The following is a 13501-nucleotide window of genomic DNA, read 5'->3' on the forward strand; positions in this document are numbered from 1 at the left end:
AGCTGGAGGGCATGGGCCTCTCTGGAGGGAGGTGTGTGCCGCAGCTGAATGGTGCAGGTGGATAGGAAAGCTGAGGGGCTGCACTGTAAGGGACTGTCCCGAAGCAATGAATGTCACACTGAGTGAGGTCGTGGGCCCCGGCATCACTTTTTCATTAGCCAGACAAGTCCTGGCTGGCACCTTATGGGTATAAGGCACAGAGGATGAGTTGGGGTGCCACTTACCATGGGGAGGGCATAAGCAAGCCCAGACATGACCCACCGCCTACAGCCTGGGAAAGCTGTAGGTCTTCAATTCCCCACCATGTGCTTCAGAACCCACACTCTGTGTTCTCACACCTTGGAGCACTGAGCCAACTCACAATCCTCTAGAGCAGGGCAGGCAGGTCGGTCAGTATCTACCAGGACAGAGCCCACATCTGGAGGTAGCCCTTGGTCCTGGGAGTACTCACTTGTCACGCTGCTGGCCGTGCAGTGGTATGCATCTTGACCAATGGCATAACCCTCGGTGGAAGCATGGTAGTAAGTGTCTGCCACATTGGTGGCCGTAGTGCATGCCCAATAGCTTCCTGAGGGCCCAGGTGTGACATCACACTCGTACAGCCAAGGCCTGCGGGGTGTGAAGATATGGAGTTTCACAATGGGGGCTGGAGGCGCTGGACACCCAGGGGCTTTTTCCTGCCCTTTTCTCCTGTAACAGTGCACCTGGGGCCAAAGGACTAGGACACACACAGCAGGTCCCCTTCCTGCCAGAAGGGGGCTCCAGGAGTGCTGCTGGAGACACAGCCTCTGACCCAGCCAGAGAAGTCTGCAGAGAGCTAGTGTGAGGGCACAAGACTGCCTGGCCGGCCAAGGAGCTAAAAGCTCTGATGAGCAATAGCACTGCCTCCTTCCTGACCCAACGGGAGTCCCACTGAATATCTGAGTTCTGCCTGAGACTGGACAAGATCTGAAGTTGAAAGGTTTCCCCCAGCATGTTTCTACTAATATTCTTTAACAACTCAGTCTCCACTGATTTCCCCCCTCTGCCCTGTATGAGGGCACTTTCTTGACCCCTTGTTTCTCGTTGAAGAAACACCTGAAGCCCTATTTCATAGCATCCCGAAATGAATGCTCAGATATGTTCAAAAATTAAACAGAATGATGAGTAGTCAGCCTCCCCTCACCCAGGCAGAGTACAGACAATCCCATCAAGAATTGTGTCGAAAGGCCAGTGGCTCTGAGCCCTCCAGTGTCTCTCAAAGGCAGAAAGTGGCAGTTTGCAAAAAGAAAGTCTGTGTCGACCCCAACAAAAATGGCCTCATTGTCGTAAGATATGTGTGGGCCAGGCCACATGAGTTGCATGGGTCCCTCTGGCCCATTCTGTCTCCCAGGACAGCAACTTTGCATGGATATCTGCATTTAAGCAGCCACATGGTCTGCAGACTTACCCGGGCTGTGGAGAATACGGTCCGTCCAGAGCAGCAACTGTCTGGGCAGCTATACCAAACAGGGAAAGGCACCATCAGCAGGTCACCCAGCCCTATGGGGAAGGCCACAGGCACATCCACGTCCTCCTGGCTGCCATCTCCTGGCTTGAGGACATCCCCAGAGTAGGTAGATGCATCTCCAAGAGCTTTGACTCACTCTGCCTGCTTTGATTGAGAGTCAGAGGTCCTATACTGGCCAGTGGGGTAGGAAACCAAGCACACCTCCTATGATGTGAGTGTGCATAATCATTAGGGCATCTTAACAGCCCTATTCTTACCAGCAGCTACAGTCTGTCTGGTTCTTGATGCTAACACTGCTAATACAGCCCTCTCCCATCCAATTAAACAGGCAGCAGAACACTGTCCTGTGCCTTATGTGGCTACTGGGTGGAGGCAGGACATTTGAACTGTGCCTCTGGTCCACCTGGAACCTGCAACCTTCACGACGTCTTCCACATCAGTGGCCCCTGACAGAGGAGACTTGGATAGAATGGGCATTAGTGCATGGCAGGTGCTTAGAAGTCTGGGGAGCTCAGTCAACTCATCTCTGAAATAATGGAGCACAAGGACTGCTGGGATGGCACTGTGTGCCAATTCCTGCAGGTGGACACAGAGGAAGATCCTGAGAGCTGAGACTATAATGAGTGTCATCTAGACATGAATGCCTCAATGGGTGTGGCTGTAGGGCCACTGGCATCTATTCCTTACCAGTTGTGTTGGTGCTGGCCAGCACTTCATGAGCAACAAGGCCCAAGGCTGGGTGGGATGGAGCATCACCTGGATGTGACCCAATGACAAGGGGTTTGCCTGAGCTGCAGACTCTCCCTTTTCCAATGTGTGTGTTCGAATCTAACCTCTGAAGCTCCACAGGCATTGAACGCCTGTCCTTTTGTAGCCCCTGTAACTGCCTAGGGCCTGGTGACAGCAGGACGGACAGGTGGCTATCTACTGGGATAGTCGCTGTGTCATAGGGGAGTCCTTTACCCTGAAAGCACTCACCACTGAAGCTGACTGACATGAAGAGGTGTTGTTCTTCCAGATGGTAACCCCCGTTGGAATAGGTTTGGCTGTAGGAGGTTACCACGTGTGTGGTCACACTATACAAGCATGTGAGTTCCACTGCTGAGCCATTTGGGACATCAATCTGCTCCATCTTGGGTTGTTCAGGGCTGAGCCCGCTGGAGTTTGAGGGAACAAGCAGTTTAGACATGGGGTTCCTGTCTCCCACCATCTCTGTCCTAACTTCCCTGGCAAAAGGAATCTACCTGTGTCCATAAGAACACAGGAAAAGCAGCAGCTCCCATCCCTGGCCACAGGGTAGCAGAGTCCTCCTGCCTGAGAAGGCAGCCGAGATTTCTTATGATCACCATGGCCACAACCCCCACAACAGACACACACCATACTTCCTGCAGAAGCTGTGTCTCACCCACGTGAGTGAACACTGCCCCAGCACGCTGAGGCTCTGCTGTGGCACCTACACCCCTGGCACCTCTCTCCCACCTCCAGGGCCAAAGGACTGTTGCTCAGCTTTTTATTGCTGGCTTGGAGCTCTGCTTCAGTCCCTGTTTGCACCTTCTGCACAAAGAATGTCCAGATTCCAGCTGACATTAACAGCAGGCTAGACAATGTTCAGGCTCCTCTGAGGAAGGCCCTGCAGACATTGTTGTCAAAGACGACTGTTCCACAGGCCACTGGAATTGAGCAGACGCAGTGGCAAAGGGAGGAAGCAGAGGTCATCTCTGGGCAGGCCAGTGAAAGCACAGTGTTGTCCTCAGAGACAAGAGGGCTGAGCCAACCTGGGTGGTGAGGGTCCCTGAGGACAAATATGTGTCTTCCAATATCTGAACCTCATGTACATTCCTATAACATGTGTGGCCACGTGATCTGGGACTGACCTGTGTTCAGAAGCATCCAGGGTGTTTTCACCATCTGAGGCAGTCAGCAGGTGAGCTACAAAACACATTAAGCAGAGAAGAGCATTGTGAGTATACGTAACCACGTGGGGACGACCCACAGGATTTCTACATCTCTGGATGAAGCAGCAGGAAGCTTGTGGCTCTGGGACATCCCAGTAACAGAAGGATGAGGATCTAAGATATTGTCAGGACTGTCCATCTCAATGGGAGCCAGAGGAACATCACCTGTGCATTGGTTCAGAAAGCATACACATCATTAGATCACTGGGGGATGTGACCATCTCAGGCCACATCTGCACCCACACTCTCACTCTGCAAATCACATTAGACAGAGAAAGCCACCTGAAATGGTTTCCCAACTACATGGGGTCCACTCAGGGACATCCATGTCCTCTAGACGAGCCATGTGGTGGGTTCAGTGTCATTCCCAGGGACTACTATGTTAGTCTGCAGCCCACTAGCTGGAATGTCTGCTCTCAGTGGTGACAGGGCATTTCACATGTACTGTTGTGTACAGCTGGCACCCACACTTCCCACAGCTACAGCATGAGCACACACCAGCACAACTATCATGTCTTCTGCTTTATCTCCCCTATCCATTCCCCATCTCACTCTTACAAGGGCAAAGACCAATTTGTGCCAGGCATTGTTCAAGTTCACGTGGCACACCACACTGAGCTTATACACAGTCCTTTCAGTAACACACTAGGGGCAAGGTGGAGGGGCTACAGGATAGATGAGGGCAATCAGCTGGGCTGAGGGAATTCTGGGTAGCAACTCCATGCAAACGGTATCTAAGGAAACAAAGGAGTACACAGCCTGAGAGGTTCTGCACTGTGTGCACTTCATGTCCCTGCCACACTCCCTCCACTTCCTGGCAGTCTCCTGCCATGCAGGTGATTCATAGGCCACACTCAGTGTTTCTCAGCTGCTTTGCATGCAATGATCTACCATTTGGCTCATGGGCGTCCGGACAAGGCCTTGGATTATGACTTTACCCACGCTAAGTACTCATGTGTTTCATAAGGCATTCTGGAATCTCTCAAGTTGAATCTTTTAACAATGGTTCAGCTTCAGTGCCACACCTTAGTTTAAACACATATGAGTAAGGCTGGCATGCCAGTTTACCCATGAAACACGTGGCAGTGCTGTTCCTGCACTATGTCCTCTCTGATAACACACAGTTGTCATGTACCTTTCATGTCACAGGCTCTGGTTGACATAGAGGGATCAACTCTGGGCCCTTGAAGGATGTTTGCCTCTTCCAGATCATGTTGTTGCTTTTCAATGAGCCTGTGTAAAGATGTGATGAAATGTTAACAGCTGGGAATTCATGTCCAAGAGCATCTTACCTGGCTTTCACATCACACAAAAAAAGTTGTCACCAAATTAAACATGCCATTTCCTCTAGGAAAGCACATCCCCTTTCCCCTTTAGTCAGGAATCTTCCAATTTCAGTTCCAATTAACTACCCACAATTTCCCAGTGTTACCTGGGGCTGGTGAATTCCTGGCGAGCTGTCAAATCTTCATGAATTTGCTGCACTGTAATTAGGACAGATACAATCAGAGAAGGATGGCAAATTAGGGAAATCCTTTTATAAATGAGCAATCCAGAGACCATCCCTGACAGGGGCACTAGGACCCTCCATTTGAGAACTGGATCCCAGAAGAGAAACATTCCATTCATAGCTTATCAGGACTGTCTGATTTTCTTTCCTTCTTTAAAAAAAGAGATTTATTTATTTCTAATGGAAAGGTAGATCAAATTGACAGAGAAACAAAGATAGAGAAAGATCTTCCAACTACTGGCTCCAATCTGAAGCCAGGAGCCAGGAACTTCTTCCGGGTCTCCCACATGGGTGCAGGGTACTAAGGCTCTGGGCCAACCTCAACTGTTGCCCCATGCCACATGCAGGGAACTGTATGGGAAGTGAAGCATCCCGGACATGAACCAATGCTTACATGGGATCCCAGCACATTCAAGGAAAGGATTTAGCCGATTTAGCCATTGGACTATCATGGCAGGCCCTTAATTCTTTTTTTTTTTTTTTTTTTTAAGGCAAAGGGTCAAATGTCCTGATGTGAAAACCATGGCCTCGACATCCTGAGTCCTGTGAAACAACTACCATCACTTCCCCTGCCAGCCTTTGGTCTTGGGAATAGGTATCTGTGCACTGCCAAGGAACAGATGCCTCATCCACACTCCTCCCATCAGCCATCCAGGTTGTGATAACTGAGTGAATTCAGACACTGAGGTGAGTCTGACGGGTGGAATGCAAAAACACTCCTCTGAGGACAGTCCTGCGCTGCTCTATAGAAACAGAGGCACCACAGCACCCAGACCTACAGGGCTCACTGCTGCCTCCAGGATCTTGTCAGCATGAGAAGGGCAGCATGGGTTATGTCTGGATAGAAACGGCTCCTTAGCTATAAGCCCACTTGTAAGACACAAAGAAAGAACCAGGGCCAGTGAGATTTACACTGTCTTTGGCAGAGAGGCAGATGATGCCACTGACGTCGGGAAGACAGAGAACCTTAAAAGACAAGCTTAGCTGCCTCCAGCACCTGATCCAATGCAGTGGGTCAAGGGTCACATCCTATCTAAAAGGCACAAGGGACTATTTCAGATTTGAGTGTTACATCAACCATGTAACACATTTTTAGCTACACTCTACAGAGAAGGAGACAGAACAACAGAAAAGCACTTATGTGTGAAAACAGGCTGTGGGTAGAGCTGAGGCCTTCCATCACTTTAGTGCGGCTAACACACTGCCTCTGGCCACAGCATCTGTCCTGAGTTTTACAACCCAGAGGATGATGCCCCCTGCTCCAGGGTCACTTTCAGCAGGAACAGAGAGAGCCTTGCAATTCTCAGAACTTCAAACATCTCCTTTAAAGGCCATGACCAGAACTATTGGATGTGCAGAGACAAATGGGAAATGTGCTCTGCTAGAGTGGGGAGCCTGTTGTCACCCTGAGATTCTCTGTCACCAGGACCTGGCCATCTTACCTGGGCTAAGTTTTCCAACAAGATAGTCTGTCAGCTCCAGCAGCTCAGCAAGTCTTTGTGATAAGTCTGGGCCATGATTGTTACAAAAGTCCTGCTGGCTGAGAATGTCCTGGAGGTTTTCATGGATCAGGAAAAACAGCGTTCTCCATTCCTGTGACTGCGGCAGATCTTGACTTGGAACACAGCATTTCCTAAGGTAAAACAGAAGGGACAAGGCAAAGGTGGAAAGGGATCCTTGATATGTTCTCTGTGTCTCTGCACACAGAGAATTGGTGAGAATGTAGTCAGAACCCTCCAACCAACACCACAGCCTCTGTAGGGGAAAACACTCATGCCAGAGAGAAGGCAACCGTTGAGCCAGAGCTTCCTTTCTTAGAAGGAGACCTTGTGAGATTCCTGGACACTGGGCTCACAGGGCTCATCCCCAGCTCCTTCATCAAGACAAGTCTTCACTTCCACATTTGAACCATAGACTCATCCTTATAAAAACAATGAGTGTGCAGGCATATGGATACATGCCAGGTTCAACTGTGTTCATCAGAAAGAAGTGACTGACTGCCAGGGTGACCCTGAGACAGTGTCCACAGCCAGTCGGGATGGGATGGAGATGGAGTGATTGAGGTGGTGATCCTGCAACATTGTGTCCAAATGAAATGTTTCTAAGCTGATCAGCTTCTTTGCTACATTGAAGTCGAGAAATTCCTTGTTGCTAAAGCGAGACCCGTTCTAAACAACCATTGCAGCCCGTAATTTAGTCTTTTTTCTGCATGCTCAATGAATCTGAATGAGGCATGTGCCCACCATATAGGTCCCTGCCCTTCTCCTTGCCCCACCAGCTCTTGGCTCCCCAGCCGACCTGCTCCACATCAGGGGTGCACTCACCTTCACCCTCACCCTCCCCCCGTCTACTGTCAGGGAGCCCTCTTACTTTTGGTGGTTCTCCGTAGACATCAGGTCCTCTGCCAGCAACTGTGGCTTCTCCCTCAACAGGGATTCAATCAGATCTTTATACCCTTCACATCCTGAGAAAACACACACACAAACACACACATGTCTGCCTCAGTGGACAGCTGGCCAAGCTGCTGAGGTCATCGTGTTTTAGGATGGGGAGCTCCACCAGGGTCGGTGATAATATACTCATTTCCTTATCTGCATTTCTCTACCTTACCCTCCTCCTGAGAGATGGCATTGAATAATCTGCATTTTGTTCATTTTTATTCAGGAATTGTTCTCTAATTCATTATCTTTCCTTTCAACTCAATATGTTGGGTATTGCATGCTGAAGAGTTTACTTTCAACTGACACTCTTGCCAAAAACTCAACTGCTTTACAAATGGTAGAATAAAGAAAACGTAAAAATCAAAGAAAATGGAGAAAGACAAGTCCAGCCAGAAAATAAGCAACAAGTATAAACAATAATCAGATGGCATGATGTTCAACTTCACTTGCGTCAACTTTAGTCATGAAACATGGAAATCATGGTAGCATTTATTCTTATCAACTAGTTTGGCAAAGATTTGAAAGAAAGTTTGCCAAAACACTGTATTTCCAGCAAATGAACAAAGAGCAGTTCAAATGCGGACAAAGCAACTTAACAGATGACAGAGCTGGCACCAGACAGGACCAGACTGCTATCCTCTGACCTCCCATTCTGAAGCATGAACTCTGAATCCACTAAGTAGGGGCACAAATGAGTGATTCCCTGGGTTGTTGGCAAGCTCCCAGCACTGGGAATGTCTCTTTGGTGCTGGAGATGTGAAATTTTCACGTTTGTGGGGTTTTGAAAGATATAAAAGGTCACATCTGGATAGAAGTGTCATTAATTCACAGGATCCAAAGACCTTGAGCAAAGCACACCCATATGCTGACAACAAACAGTATAATTACTAAGTGGCAAATGACATATGTTCCAGGCAAAGCAGCATCCTAGGCTTATGTGAAATATGACTTATAGTTCACTGTAACCATACAAAGGTAGAACTAAGTAACATGACGGCAACAGATGAGCAATCCAGGATACACAGACAATGGGCCACGTGCAGTGGAGCCCAGAGAAGGCCCGAAGCCCTGCTCTGCCCTCTGCATTAAGCTGCCACATCACGTCTCCAGTGCCTTCTGCCTCTTCAGGAAGAACCTCTACTCCAGGAACACACTTTGTCTCACCAGAGCAATCCCTGTTCTTGACGGGATTACTTAAAGATGCCAACTTTCAGGGCAGAGTGAATCCTCTACTGCCATAGGGCATCATTGTGTACTCTGACCCCACATCCCATAATGTCACCACCACAGTCTGTTTCAGTCCAAACTGAACAGAAACTTGGACTGAGTGGAGCTCATTCACCCTAGACTTGAACACCCATTGATGTGACACATCTGCACATCTGGTACAGCACGCTGAGGAGACCAAGGAAAATTATGTGGCTTCCTCCAAACACAAACAGCTATTTCCCTGATGATACCAGGAATCCTTTGGTGGGATTCCACCTCACTTCCCAACCTATACCACAAAGAAAACATGGCAGATCTGCTGAAGTTGATATTTCATTCTCATGTTAAATACTAACTTCTCCTCTTCTCAGAAAATAACAGCATGCAATGCATTTGGTGGAGGGAATAAAGGAACCAAGTAAGACAGGCCGGTCACGTGCGAGACAAGTGAAATCAAATACTCAGCACATTTTGGGGTTACAGCCACAAAACTTACGATGTTCTTGAAGGTGATTGGCCAGGATATAGGCATTTGCCTCGGCTTGAATAACTCGTTTCTTCAAGTCTTTTAGCTCCCACTGGCATTCTGCCAATTGGGAACACAATTCCTCAGTCTCTACCATGTTATTTTTTATTCCCTGATCAGGTGGAGGATTCAGATTCAATGCCATAGTGATGGTAAACGTGACACAGATAGAGCCAAGGACCAGAAACAAGAGACATAAGCCAAGAATTAGTCAAACAAATCAAGTGAAACCACTTTCATTAAGACTGAGAGGTAACAGTAACTGTAGTTCCCAACTTACGGTTATGGAATCATCCACAACTTTTAAAAGCTGTGAAATCTCAAATCAGTCAGTTGTCAGAGCTAAGAGCATAGGCTCCTGGCAGTCGCCCAACCTCTGAAAGAGTGAGGTACCCTGCCAGGTAACTCAACAGTTACCACCATGGAATCAGAACACGGGCCATGTCACAGAACCTCAGGAGCCAATGCCCTCCAACTGCCTTAGCCTGGCCGACAAGGCTTCCTGATTTCTCTTAAAGGTCTCTACAGATGGGGCCACCCATTCTCCCACAGCCATAGGCTGTACCGCTGTGCTGCCACTTTAGTCCTGCCATGTGTCCAAAACTCTAAGCGTGTGTCACGTCACTGATGCCTCTGTGTCAGTGAAACTCTAAGGCAGACATAGTTTCCTGACAACTTTGACTTGAAGGACTCTTAGAAAGTCCCTCCCTCCTTATCTTTAGGTCCAAACAGATCACACGACCTTTCCACCACTGACACATGTTGAAGAAAAAACTGCCCCAACATTGTTTTCAGACTCTTCTGCTGTTTTTCCTATATCCATTAATATGTTAGGACCAAAAGAAGAGCTGAACACTAAAGGAAGGGTTCATTTTAAAGCTTATTAGGCCTGGCCTCAATATATGTCTTGCTGTGCTCAGGTGTCAGTGGGTTTCCACTGACGGGGTGCCTCACAGGCATTTCATTCAACTGAGAACCAGTAAGACGCTCCTGCATCTTCAGTCCACGGAGGTGGTCTGGTCTCTTTCGTTGCATAGTTAACATCACCAAACATGAAATTTCATGTGGGCTTCATTTGTGTACCCAAAGAGATGTTTTAGAATACCAAGAGATTCACAGGGCTGATATATAACCATTAAATATATAGTATGACAGTTTGTCTGGGTGGACTTACAAAGCTGATGACTTTCTTCCTTCCTTCCTCTCTTCTTTAAAGATTTACTTATTTTTTTATAAGTAATGCAGATAAAATTGATAGAGAGAAGGAGATACAGAAAGATCCTCCATCTGCTGGCCCACTCCTCAAACTGCCACAATGGTGGAGCTGAGCTGATCTGAAGCCGAGAGCCAGGAGATCCTTCCACATCTCCCACGCAGACACAGGGTCCCAAGGCTTTGGCCCATCTTATACTGCTCTCCCAGACCATAAGCAGAAAGCTGAATGGGAAGTGGAGCAGCTGGGACATGAACCAGTGTCCAGAAAGTGATAATTCAGTCATTAAGCCATGTTCTAGTCCATGTGACTTTCTTCATACCTTCAATTTTTCCACATATTGACAGAACAGAAGCAGTTTTCATGGAGCATTGCTTGATGCAGTTTCTCATGGTGCTTGAATTCCAACCATGAGCCTGGTCCCCCACTGCAGGCCACCTTACTAATCACCTTATGTAACATCTCAGTCTCTGCAACGTACTAAAGGTTTTCAGAAATGTAAGTTAATATGGCCGTGGACTTCACATGCCATAGGAGAACAATTTGGGGCACATTCTTCATTTTAAAAATTGTAAATGAAAGATTAAACTTTACATGTCCTATAGCAGGGTAAGTTTTGGGCAGTTTCAATTTAAAAAATGACAGAAACAGTAACTCTTTTTTTTATGTTACTGCACAAAGTTTATTTAATCTTTTTTCAAAAAATAAGTATGAATTTAAATGTAGACTATCAAAAATATCCTAGTGTGTATATATATATATATACACACTAGGATATTTTTATATATATATATATTTGTTACATTGCATTATGTGACACAATTTAATAGGCAGTGGGATTCGAGACAGTAACTCTTAAAACTTTTATTCCTGGCATTTGGCTAAGCACTGCACGTATAACATTTCAATTCAATCATAATCCATGAGAACCTAAGTAAAAGCAGAGACAGCAAGTAACAGTGACAAGAAGTGACCTACTGGGCATGTTTCCATGAATGCACTTCTCTGGTTCTGCCAGCGGTCAGTGACTATGGAAGGGCACTCATTACAGCATCATCCCAGGGCAGACTTGTGCCTCATGGATTATTAGGGCCAAAGTACGCAGATATCCACAAACTGTCCTTCCTGATATGTGACATAACTCCCAGTACCAAGGACTCTACAGGTTCTTTGAGACAAATAAGAGAAGTATGTGACTTGGTGCTTTGCTTGACTACTGTGATTCAATTAGTTCGTTTATACTAAAATTTCCATATCTTCCCTGTTGTGTGACATTCTTTTTTATTAGGGACAACACTGTATTCTTGGGTCTTGGCTACCGCAGAGGATAATATATGTGACAGAGTTATTATGACAATTTTCTGGTTCCCAGGATGCACTGAAATGGAACACATTCAGTCTGGAATTGACCAGAGGTTCAGGTGACACACATGCATCTGGAAGGTGGTAATTTGGCAGATGAAAATAGCCTACCACTTGATCTATGAACCTGACCCCAGCAGGCTAGAGGGTATGTTCCCCCAAGGAGGAGGCCAGTGTTGGACCAGAGAAGGCCATCCCTGAGGAACAGGAGCTTTCCCGCTCTCCACCTAAGAACACAGAGAATGAGGGTCACACCGGGTCTGCTGCTTGCATATAGGAACAGGGGATGGGTACTTGAGCTTAGGAATCCTGCCTAAGTGAACTGTTCAACTTCTTCATGTCTGGCATCTCTAATTACCAAATACAGAAATGAAGAGTAAGTTAAGAAACACTCCTCATAGCCATGATAACATTTTAGTAAATCTGAAGATCAAATACAATTCAAAGGAAAGATGTGGTGGGAGAATCAAGATGACTGGATAGGGTAGAGCTGCCCTGGGATACTAAGAGAACAAAGAAAGGACCATTTCCAGGGATGACAGATGCTTTCAGAGAAACAACAAAACGACAAAGAATTCATGGGACATTGAGGGAGATGATAGACATGAGTGTGGCTGGCCTTGCGTCATAGCCAGCTGCTGGCCAGAAGTTGCCATCTTCCCAAACCAAGATGGTAAGCAATGCCATGCTCCATCGCCCACAGGTTCAGCTGGGAGACAGTCAACAGTCATCCCAGCATGCAGAACAGACTGAAGTCTGAGCATCAGCTTAGCTCTAAGAGGGGAAGCCACCACAGAGCACCAGACTTTAAGTCACATGGCTGATCTCTGTAATGTTGCTCCCAGAAAGAAATCCTGTATCCTAAAACAGTCCAAGTTTTGAAGCATTAGGCCCAGGTTGCAATCACTTTTTTTTCTATGTGATCCAGAAGAATTCCCACTTAGCTTCTAAGGGGTAGCACCAGCACCAATAGCTGTAAATTCATTTCTTCCTATCATGGGAAATATGGTTAATAGCCCCACTGTACCCTACAACAGTTTGAATGTAATAATCACTGTTGATTCCCATAATATACTGGAATCTACCGGGTAGACACAGGCAAGAACCTTCTAGCATTCCACCATCTGGGACACCTTCTGTCCTCAAAAAATCTCCTGTACAACTAATATTCACCCTGTAGGACCACAGGAGACCTTAGTTCATAACCCCTAGTCCTAGGATCATCGTGTTGGCATTATAAGTCATGCTCCTAGCAGGATCTGAGTAAGGGCCTATTTGCATCACAAAGATGTGGAACCACAAAATTAGTGCTACAAACCCCAGCATCACTCAGGCTTGTCAGTGGGACAAGGAGGTAGTCACCTTCATCTTCTTTAACTCCAAAAGCCACGTCCGGGCTATTACAACTCCTGAATGACTGACACTAAACTCTGTGCACTCAAAGTAAGCACGCCAGGGCAGAGTCCCAAGGCCCTGGGCCATCCCCAAGCAGCCACAATGGTCCAAGCTGTGCCATTCCAAAGCCAGGAGTCCAGAGCCTCTTCCAGGTCTCCCACGCGGGTGCAGAGTCCCAAGGCTTTGGGCATCTTTAACTGCTTTCCCAGGCCACAAGCAGGGAGCTGGATGGGAAGTGGAGTAGCTAGACACTAACCAGCCTCCATACAGGACTCTGGCACTTGCAAAGTGAGGACTTAGCCACTAGGCCATTTTGCTGGGCCCACATCTTTCACTATTTTAACGCTATCTTTTCCACTAGTTAAAAAATACAACATAATTAATAATAATAAAAAAACTAC

The sequence above is a fragment of the Ochotona princeps genome, chromosome 25, assembly GCF_030435755.1.
Source record: "Ochotona princeps isolate mOchPri1 chromosome 25, mOchPri1.hap1, whole genome shotgun sequence".
In the NCBI taxonomy this organism is placed as follows: domain Eukaryota; kingdom Metazoa; phylum Chordata; class Mammalia; order Lagomorpha; family Ochotonidae; genus Ochotona; species Ochotona princeps.